General features: G+C 37.8%; 1 pseudogene across 1 annotated transcript in view; it reads left to right on the top strand.

The window, feature by feature from the left end:
• LOC110288557 (testin pseudogene) overlaps positions 1-14,289 on the top strand; it is a 33,114-nt pseudogene extending 18,825 nt beyond the window's left edge. The window contains exon 2 of the transcript XR_015047109.1: positions 12,967-14,289. The product of XR_015047109.1 is annotated as a testin pseudogene (transcript). The remainder of the gene's footprint in view (positions 1-12,966) is intronic.
• The last annotated feature ends 741 nt before the right edge of the window (positions 14,290-15,030 follow it).

Genomic DNA, 15,030 nt, shown 5'->3' with positions numbered 1-15,030 from the left:
GAGTAGACGGCAGGAAATAATCAAACTCAGGGGTGAAATCAACCAAGTGGAAACAAGAAAAACTATTCAAAGAATCAACCAATCAAGGAGCTGGTTCTTTGAGAAAATCAACAAGATAGATAAACCCTTAGCCAGACTCACTAGAGGGCACAGGGAAAGCATCCTAATTAACAAAATCAGAAATGAAAAAGGAGACATAACAACAGATCCTGAAGACATCCAAAACATCATCAGATCCTTCTACCAAAGGCTATACTCAACAAAACTGGAGAACCTGGATGAAATGGAGAAGTTCCTAGACAGATACCAGGTACCAAAGTTGAATCAAGATCAGGTTAATGATCTAAACAGCCCTATATCCCCCAAAGAAATAGAAGCAGTCATTAATAGTCTCCCAACTAAAAAAAGCCCAGGACCAGATGGGTTTAGTGCAGAGTTCTATCAGACCTTCAAAGAAGATCTAATCCCAGTTCTTCACAAACTATTCCACAAAATAGAAACAGAAGGTACTCTACCCAACTCATTCTATGAATCCACAATTACTCTGATACCTAAACCACAAAAAGACCCAACAAAGATAGAAAACTACAGACCAATATCCCTTATGAATATTGATGCAAAAATCCTCAATAAAGTTCTTGCTAACCGAATCCAAGAACACATCAAAACAATCATCCATCCTGACCAAGTAGGTTTCATCCCAGGGATGCAGGGATGGTTCAATATACGGAAATCCATCAACGTAATCCAGTATATAAACAAACTCAGAGACAAAAACCACATGGTCATCTCGTTAGATGCGGAAAAAGCATTTGACAAGATCCAACACCCATTCATGATAAAAGTCTTGGAAAGATCAGGAATTCAAGGCCCATACCTAAACATGATAAAAGCAATCTACAGCAAACCAGTAGCCAACATCAAAGTAAATGGTGAGAAGCTTGAAGCAATCCCTCTAAAATCAGGGACTAGACAAGGCTGTCCACTTTCTCCATACCTATTCAACATTGTACTTGAAGTCCTAGCCAGAGCAATTCGACAACAAAAGGAGATCAAAGGGATACAAATTGGAAAAGATGAAGTCAAAATATCACTTTTTGCAGATGATATGATAGTATATAAAAGGGACCCTAAAAATTCCACCAGAGAACTCCTAAGCCTGATAAACAGCTTCGGTGAAGTAGCTGGATATAAAATTAACTCAAACAAATCAATGGCCTTTCTCTACACAAAGAATAAACAGGCTGAGAAAGAAATTAGGGAAACAACACCCTTCTCAATAGTCACAAACAATATAAAATATCTTGGCGTGACTCTAACTAAGGAAGTGAAAGATCTGTATAATAAAAACTTCAAGTCTCTGAAGAAAGAAATTATAGAAGATCTCAGAAGATGGAAAGATCTCCCATGCTCATGGATTGGCAGGATCAACATTGTAAAAATGGCTATCTTGCCAAAAGCAATCTACAGATTCAATGCAATCCCCATCAAAATTCCAAATCAATTCTTCAACGAATTAGAAAGTGCAATCTGCAAATTCATCTGGAATAACAAAAAACCTAGGATAGCAAAAACTCTTCTCAAGGATAAAAGAACCTCTGGTGGAATCACCATGCCGGACCTAAAGCTCTACTACAGAGCAATTGTGATAAAAACTGCATGGTACTGGTATAGTGACAGACAAATAGACCAATGGAATAGAATTGAAGACCCAGAAATGAACCCACACACCTATGGTCACTTGATCTTCGACAAGGGAGCTAAAAACATCCAGTGGAAGAAAGACAGCATTTTCAACAAATGGTGCTGGTACAACTGGTTGTTAACATGTAGAAGAATGCGAATCGATCCATTCCTATCTCCTTGTACTAAGGTCAAGTCTAAGTGGATCAAGGAACTTCACATAAAACCAGAGACACTGAAACTTATAGAGGAGAAAGTGGGGAAAAGCCTTGAAGATATGGGCACAGGGGAAAAATTCCTGAATAGAACAGTAATGGCTTGTGCTGTAAGATCGAGAATTGACAAGTGGGACCTCATGAAACTACAAAGCTTCTGCAAGGCTAAAGACACCATCAATAAGACAAAAAAACCACCAACAGATTGGGAAAGGATCTTCACCTATCCTAAATCAGATAAGGGACTAATATCCAATATATATAAAGAACTCAAGAAGGTGGACTCCAGAAAGTCAAATAACCCCATTAAAAAATGGGGCTCAGAACTGAACAAAGAATTCTCACCTGAGGAATACCGAATGGCAGAGAAGCACCAGAAAAAATGTTCAACATCCTTAATCATCAGGGAAATGCAAATCAAAACAACCCTGAGATTCCACCTCACACCAGTCAGAATGGCTAAGATCAAAAATTCAGGTGACAGCAGATGCTGGCGAGGATGTGGAGAAAGAGGAACACTCCTCCATTGTTGGTGGGATTGCAAGCTTGTACAACCACTCTGGAAATCAGTCTGGCGGTTCCTCAGAAAATTGGACATAGTACTACCGGAGGATCCAGCAATACCTCTCCTGGGCATATATCCAGAAGATGTCCCAACCGGTAAAAAGGACACATGCTCCACTATGTTCATAGCAGCCCTATTTATAATAGCCAGAAGCTGGAAAGAACCCATATGTCCCTCAACAGAGGAATGGATACAGAAATTATGGTACATTTACACAATGGAGTACTACTCAGCTATTAAAAAGAATGAATTTATGAAATTCCTAGCCAAATGGATGGACCTGGAGGGCATCATCTTGAGTGAAGTAACACAATCACAAAAGAACTCACACAATATGTATTCATTGATAAGTGGATATTAGCCCAAAACTTAGGATACCCAAGATATAAGATACAATTTGATAAACGCATGAAACTCAAGAAGAATGAAGACCAAAGTGTGGACACTGTGCACCTTCTTAGAATTGGGAACAAAACACCCAGGGAAGGAGTTACAGAGACAAAGTTCGTAGCTGTGATGAAAGGATGGACCATCTAGAGACTGCTGTATCCAGGGATCCGTCCCATAATCAGCTTCTAAACGCTGACACCATTGCATACACTAGCAAGATTTTGCTGAAAGGACCCAAATATAGCTGTCTCTTGTGAGACGATGCCGGGGCCTAGCAAACACAGGAGTGGATGTTCACAGTCAGCTATTGGATGTATCACAGGGCTCCCAATGGAGAAGCTAGAGAAAGTACCCAAGGAGCTAAAGGGATCTGCAACCCTATTGTTGGAACAACATAATGTACTAACCAGAACCCTGGAGCTCTTGTCTCTAGCTGCATATGTATCGAAAGATGGCCTAGTCGGCCATCAATGGAAAGAGAGGCCCATTGGACTTGCAAACTTTATATGCCCCAATATAGGGGAATGCCAGGGCCAAAAGAATGGGAATGGGTGGGTAGGGAAGTGGGGGGCGCTATGGGGGACTTTTGGGATAGTATTGGAAATGTAATTGAGGAAAATATGTAATAAAAAAAAAAAGAAAGAAAAAAAAATTAACGCAAACAAATCAGTGGCCTTCCTCTACTCAAAGATAAACAGACTGGTAAAGAAATTAGGGATAAAACACCTGTCACAATAGGCACAAATGATATAAAAAACTTGGTAAGAATTTCATGATTTTATTGTTTTTAATTGCTGAGTACTACTCCATTGTGTAAAAGTACCACATTTTCTGTATCCATTCCTCTGTTGAGGGACATCTGGGTTCTTTCCAGCTTCTGGCTATTATAAATAAGGGTGCTATGAACATAGTGGAGCATGCGTTTTTATTACCAGTAGGAACATCTTCTGGATATATGCCCAGGAGAGGTATTTCTGGATCCTCTGGTAGTATTATGTCCAATTTGATAAGGAACTGCCAGACTGATTTCCAGAGTGGTTGTAAAAGATTTCAATCCCACCAGCAATGGAGGAGTTTTCCCCTTTCTCTACATCCTTGCCAGCATCTGCTGTCATCTGAATATTTGATCTAAGCCATTCTGACTGGTGTGAGATGGTATCTCAAGGTTGTTTTGATTTGCATTTCCCTGATGATTAAGGATATTGAACATTCTTTCAGGTGCTTCTCAGCCATTAGATATTCCTCAGTTGAGAATTCTTTGTTTAACTCTGTTTTTAATAGAGTCCAGCTTCTTGAGATCTTTGTATATATTGGATACTAGTCCCCTATTAGATTTAGCATTGGTTTAAACCCTTTCCCAATCTGTTGGTCACCGTTTTGTCTTATTGATAGTTTCTTTTGTCTTACAGATGCTATTCCATTTTATGAGGTCCCATTTGTTGATTCTCGATCAAACAGCACAAAGCCATTATTGCTGTTCGGTTAAGGAATTTTTCCACTGTGCATATATCTTTGAGGCTTTTCCTCACTTTCTTCTCTATAAGTTTTAGGGTGTCTGGTTTTATGTGGAGTTCCTTGATCCACTTAGACTTGAGCTTACTATAATGAGATAAGACTGGAACAATTCACCTTCTTCTACATGATAACCACCAGTTAAGCCAGCACCATTTGTTGAAAATGCTGTCTTTTTTCCATTGTATGGTTTTAGCTCATTCGTGAAAGATCAAGTGACCATAGGTGTGTGGGTTTATTTCTGGGTCTTCAGTTCTATTCCATTGATCTACCTGTCTGTCACTATACCAGTACCATGCAGTTTTTATCACAGTTGCTCTGTAATACAGCTTGAGGTCATGAATGGTGATTCCACCAGAGGTTCTTTTATTGTTGAGAATAGTTTTGCTATCCTGGGTATTTTGTTATTCCAGATGAGTTTGCAAATTGCCATTTAATTCAGTGAAGAACTGAGTTGGAATTTTGATGGGGATTTCATTGAATCTGTAGATTGCTATCAGCAAGATAGCCATTTTTACAATATTAATCCTGCCAATCCATGAGTATGGTAGATCTTTCCATCCTCTGAGATCTTCTTTGATTTTTTTTTCAGAGACTAGAAGTTCTTATCATACAGATCTTTCACTTCCTTAGGTAGGGTCACACCAAGGTATTTAATATTGTTTGTTACTATTGCAAAGGGTGTTAATTCCCTAATTTCTTTCTCAGCCTGTTTATCCTTTGTGTAGAGAAAGGCCACAGATTTGTTTGAATTAATTTTATATCCAGCTACTGCACTGAAGCTGTTTTTCAGGTTTAGTTCTCTGAGGGAATTTATAGGGTCACTTATATATACTATCATATATACTATCATATCATCTGCAAATAGTGATATTTTGACTTCTTCCTTTCCAATTTGTATTCACGTGATCTCCTTTTGTTGTCTAATTGCTTTGGCTAGGACTTCAAGTACTATATTGAATAGTTAGGGAGAAAAGTGTGCAGCCTTGTCTAGTCCCTGATTTTAGTGGGAGTGCTTCAAGTTTCTCTCCATTTAGTTTGATCTTAGCTACTGGTTTGCTATAGATTGCTTGTATTATGTTTAGTTATGGGCCTTGAATTCCTGATCTTTCCATGCCTTTTATCATGAATGGGTGTTGGATTTTGTCAAATGTTTTCTCAGCATCTAATGAGATGATCATGTAGTTTTTGTCTTTGAGTTTGTTTATATAGTGGATTACATTGATGGATTTCCCTATATTGAAGCATCCCTGCATCTCTGGGATGAAGACTACTTGATCATGAAGGATGATCATTTTGATGTGTCCTTGGATTCAGTTTGCAAAGATTTTATTGAGTATTTTTTCATTGATGTTAATAAGGGAAATTGGTCTGAAGTTCACTCTTTGTTGGGTCTTTATGTGGTTTATGTATCAGTGTAATTGTGGCTTCATAGAATGAGTTGGGTAGAGTACCTTCTGTTTTGATTTTGTGGAATAGTTTAAGGAGAATTGGAATTAGGTCTTCTTTGAAGGTCTGACAGGACTCTGCCCTAACCCATCTGGTCCTTGGCTTTTTTGGGTTGGGAAACTATTAATGAATGCTTCTATTTCTTTGGGGGGATATGCGGCTATTTAGATCATTAATCTGGTCCTGATTTAACTTTGGTAACTGGCATCTGTCTAGAAAATTGTCCATTTCTTCCAGGTTTTCCAGCTTTGTTGCCTTTTGTAGTAGGATCTGATGATGTTTTGGATTTCCTCAGATTCTGTTGTTATGTCTCCATTTTCATTTCTGATTTTGTTAATTAGGATACTGTCCCTGTGTCCTCTAGTTAGTCTGGCTAAGGGTTTATCTATCTTGTTGATTTTCTCAAAGAAACAACTTCTGGTTTGGTTGATTCTTTGAATAGTTCTTTTTGTTTCCACTTGGTTGATTTAAGCCCTGATTTTGATTATTTCCTGCCATCTAGTCCTCTTGGGTGAATTTGCTTCCTTTTGTTCTACAGATTTTAGCTGTGCTGTCAAGCTGCTAGTGTATGCTCTCTCTAGTTTCTTTTTGGCAGCACTCAGAGCTATGTGTTTTCCTCTTAGGACTGTCTTCTTTGTGTCCCATAATTTTGGGTATGTTGTGGCTTCCTTTTCATTAAACTCTAAAAACTTTAATCTCTTTATTTCTTTTTTGACCAAGATATCATTGAGTAGAGTGTTGTTCAGCTTCCATGTGAATGTTGGCTTTCTATTGTTTATGCTGTTATTGAAGTTCATCCTTAGTCCCTGGTGATCTGATAGGATGCATGGGATAATTTCAATATTTTGTATTTGTTGAGGACTGTTTTGTCACCAATTATATGGTGAATTTTGGAGAAGGTACCATGAGGTGCTGAGAAGAAGGTATATCCTTTTGCTTTAGGATAAAATAGGCTGTAGATATCTATTAAATCCATTTTTTCATAACTTCTGTTAGTTTCAATGTGTCTCTGTTTAATTTCTGTTTCCAGGATCTGTCCAATGATTAGAGTGGGGTGTTGAAATCTCCCACTATTATTGTGTTAGGTGCAATGTGTGCTTTGAGCTTTACTAAAGTTTTTTTAATGAATGTGGCTGCCCTTGCATTTGGAGCATAGATATTCAGAATTGAGAGTTCATCTTTGAAGATTTTCCTTTGATGAATATGAAATGTCCCTCCTTGTCTTTTTGATATCTTTGGGTTGGAAGTTGATTTTATTCGATATTAGAATGGCTATTCCAGCTTGTTTCTTGGATCATTTTCTTAGAGAATTGTTTTCCAGCTTTTTACTCTGAGGTAATGTCTGTCCTTGTCCCTGAGGTGGGTTTCTTGTATGCAGCAAAATTCTAGGTCCTGTTTAAGTAGCCAGTCTGTCTATGTCTTTTTATTGGGGAATTGAGTCCATTGATATTAAGAGATATTAAGGAAAAGTAATTATTGCTTCCTGCTATTTTTGTTGGGGTTCTGTTCTTGTGCTCTCTTCTTTTATGTTTTTTGAAGGTATATGGAGTCCTGTAGGCTTCTTATATGTTCATGGGCATCTCTTTCTTTAGGTTAGGGAAGTTTCTATAATTTTGTTGAAAATATTTATTGGCTCTTTAAGTTGAAAATTGTCATTCTCGTCTACTCCTATTATCCGTAGGTTTGATCTTCCCATTGTGTCCTGGATTTCCTGGATGTTTTGAGTTAGGATCTTTTTGGATTTTGCATTTCATTTGATTGTGTGTCCATGTTTTCTTTGGAATCTTCTGTACCTGAGATTCTCTTTTCCATCTCTTGTATTCTGTTGCTGATGCTTGCATCTATGTTTCCTGATATCTTTCCTAGGATTTTTATCTCTGGTGGCTTCTCCCTTTGGGTTTTCTTTATTTTTTCTACTTCCATATTTAGATCCCGGATTGTTTTGTTCAATTTCATTACCTGTTTGGTTGTGTTTTCCTGTAATTCTTTAAGGGATTTTTGTGTTTCTTCTTTAAGGACTTCTACCTGTTTAGCAGTGGTTTCCTGTAATTCTTTAAGGACTTTTACCCATTTAGCAGTGTTCTCCTGTATTTCTTTAAGTGAGTTATTAATGCCCTTCTTAAAATCCTCTATGACCATTATATGATATGATTTTAAATCTGAATCTTGCTTTTGATGTGTGGTGGGGTATCCAGGACTGCTGTGGTGTGTATACTGGGTTCTGATGATGCCCACTGGTCTTGGTTTCTATTAGTAAGATTCTTATATTTGTCTTTCACCATTTGGTCATCTTTGGTGTTAGATGTTCTAGCTGTCTCTGCCTGAAGCTTGTTCCTCCTGTGATTCTGTTAGCCTCTGTCAGCACTCCTGGGAGTCCAACTCGCACCTGAGTCCCAGTAGTCAGAGCACTCTCTTCAGGCATGCTCTCCTCTTGCAGGGAAGGTGCACAGAAGTCTGGAGCTCTGATCCACCTACTGAGTCCTGTGGTCAGAGCCATCCCTGTAGGCTGACTGACTTTCATCTGGCAAGGAAGGTGCCCAGGAGTCTGGGTCTCAGCTCTGCCTCCTGGCTGAGGATGAAGGTCACAAGGGACCCTGTTCAAGAAGCTCTGTTGCTTCTGCTGCTCACATGCTCTCCAATGAGCTCAATAGCCTGGGTGTGCTAGGGGCCTGCGGCATGGAGAGTCCTCTGGGGACCTTGGCACCCTCTGCTGGGTTCATGCCGAAGATTGAAATCAGGCATGTTTATGAACATGAATTTCTTTTATTCAGCATTGTTTTAGCCATTCTGGGAAATTTGTTTTTCAATATTAATTAGAGTATTGTTCTTTCAAGCTCTGTAAAGAATGCACCGGAATTTTGATCAGAATTGTGCTGAATCTATAAATTGCTTTGGTAGGATGACCATTTTTTACTATGTTAATTCTACCAATCCGCAAACATGGGTGATCTATTCCTCTTCTAATATCCTCTTCATTTTCTTTCTTTAAAGACTTAAATATTTTGTTATACTCAGCTTTTATATGCTTTTATACACTTTGTTAGAACTACCCCAAGATATTTTATATGGTTTATGGCTATTGTAAAGGGTGTTGTTTCCATGATGTATTTCTCAGTCTATTTGTTGCCTGTATATATGAGAATTGCTAATTTTTTTTAGAGTTACTTGTTTCCCAACACATAAGCAAAGATGTTTATCAGGTAGAGATTTGGGGGTTGCTAATGTATACTATTAGATTCTTTGTGGTCACTCATGTATATAATCATTCTATCTGTGATTAGTGATTATATTTTGACTTCTTCACCTCCTATTTGTATCCTGTTGATCTCCTTCAGTTTTTTTACTGCTCCAGATTAAACTTCAAGTACTTATTGAATTGGCATGGAGAGAGTAGGCAGCCTTGTCTTGTTCCATGATTTTAGTGGGATTGCTTTGAGTTTCTCTCCATTTAATTTGATATTGGCTATAGGCTTGTAGTTTGTTGCCTTTTTTGTTTTTTAGCCATGTTCTTTGTATTCCTATTCTTGCTGAGACTTTTCATCATGATGACATGTTGCATTTTGTCAAGGGCTTCGTCAGTATCTAATGAGATAATCCTGTGGTTTTTTTCCTTTGTTTATTTATATGACTCATTTTTATAGGTTTAACCAGAATTGCATCTCTGGGATAAAGCCAACTTGCACCTGGTGGATGACCTTTTTTACATGTTCCTGGATACAGTTAGAAAATATTTAATTGAGCATTTTTCTATCTATGTTTGTAATTGAAAGTTATCCATAATTTTCTTTCATTGCTGACTCTTTGTGTGGTCATGATATCAGGCTGATTGTGGCATCATAAAAAGAATTGGATGATGTTCCTTCTGTTCTTAAATTGTGGAATAATTTGAGAAGTACTAGAATTAACTCTTCATTGAAAGTCTGGAATAATTCCACCAGAAACAATCTGAACCTGGATTATTATTATTATTATTATTTGTTGTTGTTGTTGTTCAAATTACTTAGGGATTATAGGTCAATATAAATTGCTTAGCTCATCTTTTTTTTTTTTTTTTTTTTTGGTTTTTTGAGACAGGGTTTCTCTGTATAGCCCTGGCTGTCTTGGAACTCACTTTGTAGACCAGGCTGGCCTCGAACTCAGAAATCCGCCTGCCTCTGCCTTCCGAGTGCTGGGATTAAAGGTGTGCGCCACCACGCCCGGCTGCTTAGCTCATCTTGATTTAATTTTGGTAAGTAGTATCTACCAAGAAATCATCCATTTGTTGTAGTATTTCCAATTTTGTGGAGTACAGATCTCTAAAGTATGACCTAGATTCTGCGCATTTCTTCAGTGTCTGTTGTTCTGTTGTTCTTTTTGTTACTGGTTTTGTTTATTTGTATGTTGTCTCTATGCCCTTTAGTTTGGATAGGAGTTTGTCTACCTTACTGATTTTCTGAAAGAACCAGCTGTCCATTTCATTGGTTCTTTTATTGTTCTTGTTATTTCTAGCTTATTTATTTCAACCTTCATTTTCATTATTTCTTGCCATCTACTACTCTTGTGTGTACTTTGTTTTGTTTTGTTTTGTTTTGTTTTAGAAATTTCAGGTGTGCTGTTAGATTGCTAGGAGGATATTTATCTTTTTTAAAAAAATATTGACATTAATTTCCAAGAACTGTCCTCTTAACATTGTTTCATTGTGTTCCATAAGTTTGGGTATGTTCTGTATTCACTTTCATTGAATTCTAGAAAGTACCTAACTATTTTATGTCTGCCTTGACCAAGCAGCCATTCAGTAGAGAGTTTTTCAGTTTCCATGAGTTTTTCAGTTCTTCTTTTTGTTGTTGAAATCTAATGTTAATCTATAATGGTCTTATAGGATACTGGGAATTCTTTCAATTTTCTTGTATGTGTTGTGATGCTTTGTGACTAAGTATGTGGTCAATTTAGAGGAAAGTTTCATGAGGTGCTGAGGATGTATATTATTTTGTGTTTGGCTGAAATGTTCTGTAGATATCTGTTAGGTCCATTTGGTTTATATATCTGTTAGCTCCAGGATTTCTGTTTAGTTCTTGGCTGGATGACCTGTCCATTGATAACAGGGGAGTATTGAAATTTTCCACTATAAATATGTGAGGGTCAATGTGTGATTTAAGTTTTAATAATTCTTCTATTACAAAAGTAATTATCCTTGCATTTGGGTCATAAATATGTGTGCTTAAAGTGTTATCTTGGTATATTTTTCCTTTATGAATATGAGGAGTCCTTACCTGTATCTTATGATTAATTTTGGTTGAAGTCAATTTTCATAGATAATACGATGGCTATAACAGTTTGCTTTTTAGACCCATTTGCTTGGAAAATGTTTTACAACCCCTTACTCTGAGGTAATATCTATCTTTGAAGTTGAGATATGCTTTTTGTATGCTGCAGAAGGATGGATCCAGTTTTCACATCTACTTTGTTAGCCTGCATCTGTTTTTCCTTACCTTATATATTACATTCTGCAGTTTAACTTAGCTGACAAGGAGCTAACATCTAGGTCTCCCTCTTCTATCCCATCCTACATATCCCTGAGTATCATTATCTAACAGCATCCCTATTAGTGCTCACCAAGAGTTCTCAAGCACAATAGTTGAGCAGAAACCTAGCCTGAAAGACACGGATGTCCAAACATAAAAATCCTCTTTCGTGGAAAAGAAGACCACCCAACTGGCGTAGTCTGTGATTAGTGCAATAAATAAATAAATAAATAAATAAATAAATAAATAAAATTTAAAAAGGGAAAGGGTCTGATAAGGATTCTGGTTCCTATATATTTCAGTAAATCCTGAACATGGAGTAAACTGGAAAGAAATTGCTTGAGCTTCATCACTGGTACATGAGAACACAAGTATTTAATGTTCACAAGAATCCAAATATACCCTCATTTGGCCTGTCTTGTGTAGGTGAGCATATTGTTGAAAGTTTATGAGTGCAGCTTCTTTGTCATACCTAGGAGTACTAGGCATGGCATTTAGCAGCAGGCATCTGGTTCTCTGGCTCTTACACTGCCTCTCCTACAGTGTTCCCTGGGACTACTGGAGGTATAGCATTGGGTTTTGGTATGCCATAGTCAGTTGTCTTCTGAATTTTAACGATTTGTGGATTCCGACTATAGTTTCCATCTACTGCCAAGAGATGCTTCTTTGATAAGGAGTGACAGATACTCCTATCTATTGTTATAAGATTATGTATTTAGTATGCAGTCTACTGATTTAGGAAAGTGGCAATAGTAGGTTCTCTTTTAACTCTTACTGTAGATAACTGTTTGGTCTTCAGTCCCAGGCATAAATATCTATTCGTGGATGGGACTTAAGTCCCAGTAGACAGATGTTGGTTACCCATCAAATAACAGAGTACTATTTCACCATCATGGATATCTTGCCAGGGAAGTCACTGTAAAATCTAGATTTATGGCTGGAATAGCCTGCAAATTACTTTTCTCCCTTGTCAGACTTCATAATAGCTTTGAGTACCATAAAAACTAGACCTCACATATGTGGCTTCCAGGTAATGACATTTATGGAATTGAATATGAAGATAATGTATTGACATTTTGATCCTGAGCAAATTCTAAAACTTTAGGGTTTCAATGAAATCACTTATAAAGAAGAGATGGAAATAATGCCTGCTTCCTAAATGTTGTGTGAGGTTTCCTAAGATTTAAATATTAAGTATGATAGAATACTCTTCCTGGTATTTGATAAATATTTGTCATTGTTGTGTATACTTCCATAATAAAAAGTAATCCTTTAATCATAATTCCTAAACTATTCCATACATTTGTTTGCTTTTCAATCTCTGCCCTCTGTGTTCTCCCTCTACTTGTATTCAAGACACATAAGGGTCAAAGACATGAATTTATGACTTTTGTGATGTGCAGTATCTGTAGTCTTCTATAAAGTTGTATTTTGCTTCTTTTCCTTTCATGATAAAAAGCAATGAGAATATAAAGTGTGCTATATACGTACTTGCAACTTCCATTTACATACTTTGCTGAACAATGTGAAGGTCATAAAAATTTTGTTTGAGATTTGCATCAACAAAAGCATTAAGTGGAAATAAAGTATGACATTTTATAATTTAAAAAAATTATACTCATAAATTTCCTTTTGTTCCCTTCTGTAACAGATGGGCTTAGGTCATGAGCAAGGAATTGGAGCCCCCTGTCGAAAATGCAAAGAGAACTGTGAAGGGTTTGAACTACATTTCTGGAGGAAAACATGTCGTAACTGCAAATGTGGGCAAGAAGATCATGGTGTACTCCTGAGCACTGAGAGGGACAGGAAAGTTGGAAGACTCTTTGAAGACGCCAAGTACATCAACCTGATCGCCAAGCTGAAATCAGAGGCAATTCCAACACACAAACCCAGTGTAATGGTATTGAGAAATCCAGTGCCTGCAAAGAAGAACAATTCCATTAACACTGTTACCTATGATTGGATTCCCTCTGTCCAGAACAAGGCACTGGCTAGGCAGTACATGCAGATGCTGCCTAAGGAGAAGCAGCCAGTGACAGGTTCAGAGGGGGCACAGTATCGGAAGAAGCAGCTGGCAAAGCAGCTCCCTGCACATGACCAGGACCCTGCTAAGTGCCATGGGTTGTCTTACAATGAGATAAAGAAGATGAAGCAGTTTGTGGAGAAATACAAGAGTGAGGCTCTGGGAGTAGGTAATTTGAAACGTCCCTCTGATATGAATGCTCAAGGTGACAAGGTGCACAACTTAGCTGGAATTAGAAACAGCACAGCAGTAGTGGGCTCCAAGGACAAGTCTAAGGATTCTAAGAAGACCCAATATAACTGTTACTGCTGCAAACACCCCATTAAAGAAGAAGACCCAGCTATTTATGCTGAAAGGGCTGGCTACAGTAAACTCTGGCATCCGGCTTGTTTTATCTGCAGCATCTGTGGTGAAATCCTGGTAGACATGATTTACTTCTGGAAGAATGGGAAGCTATACTGTGGCAGACATTACTGTGACAGTGAGAAACCCCGTTGTTCTGGCTGTGATGAGCTAATATTCAGCAATGAATATACCCAAGCAGAAAACAAAAATTGGCATCTGAAACACTTCTGCTGCATTGACTGCCACAATATCCTGGCAGGAAAAATATATGTGATGCTCAAATCCAAGCCTGTGTGCAAACCCTGCTACATGAAGAACCATGCTGTGGTGTGTCAAGGATGCCACAATGCCATCGACCCAGAAGAGCAGAGAGTAATCTACAAAATATTCAGCTGGCATGCGTCCACAGCATGCTTCCTATGCTCCTGCTGCAGCAAGTGTCTAATCGGAGAAAAGTTCATACCTGTGGAAGGGATGGTGTTCTGTTCCACGCAGTGTAAGAATCTGATGTACTAAGAGGAGTATACCAAGCAGTATGGAGCCATAGCTGTCCACAGCAGCCTGCATTTCATGATAAATTTCAATTTGAAAGAAATAAAAGGAAAAATAAACCTACATAGCAAACCAAAAGGTTTTGTCCAATATTTTTCTTATTTTTAACCTTAAGAATTTTGTGTCTTAAATTTAAATGACTGCTTTAAGCACCAGATTTTAAAAAAGAAGATGTCCTTTCAGTGAATTTCTTTGGGCTGCATTGCAAATAATGGGTGTTCCAGTGCCTATGCCTTTGCATCCCTGATTGAGACAGAGAGGTCTCTCTCTCTCTCTCTATTTACATTACCTCTGTGTTCTCTTTTGTAATCTAGTGACTTCCATCAGTTGCATTGGATATTTTATGCCTATGCAGTTGGAACAATATGTGCTCTTTGCTCTTAGAGATTTTTTTCTGTTCAAAATATAAAAGTGGGCCATTCGTTTAGGTTTTTTGAAACCCAACAAATATGAACAGGTTTTTTTTATGAGGGAAATATAATTTGTGCTTTGTCACCTGTCTGCCATGCATTGATTCAATTTTTAGCATGATTTTCAGTGTTACCTTATGGATACTCTTTTGTGCTTTGTCTTCTCAGTACTAGCAGTCAATATTAATGTGCATGCCCAGCAATACCCATGGAAGGTTCTGCCACAGAGCATGAAAAACATCCCCACCATTTGCCACATGCTCATTAGGAACACTATCAAGCATCTCACCCGCAAGTGCTATATATTGTTCACTACATGGACAGGATTCTAATCGGCCACTCTGACTCTAGTTGTTTAAAAACCTTGATTTGTGAACTGAAATAG

The sequence above is a fragment of the Mus caroli genome, unplaced genomic scaffold (assembly GCF_978045245.1).
Source record: "Mus caroli unplaced genomic scaffold, Mus_caroli_1 scaffold_5, whole genome shotgun sequence".
Taxonomy (NCBI): Eukaryota; Metazoa; Chordata; class Mammalia; order Rodentia; family Muridae; genus Mus; species Mus caroli.
This window is presented reverse-complemented; position numbering and strand designations above follow the sequence as displayed.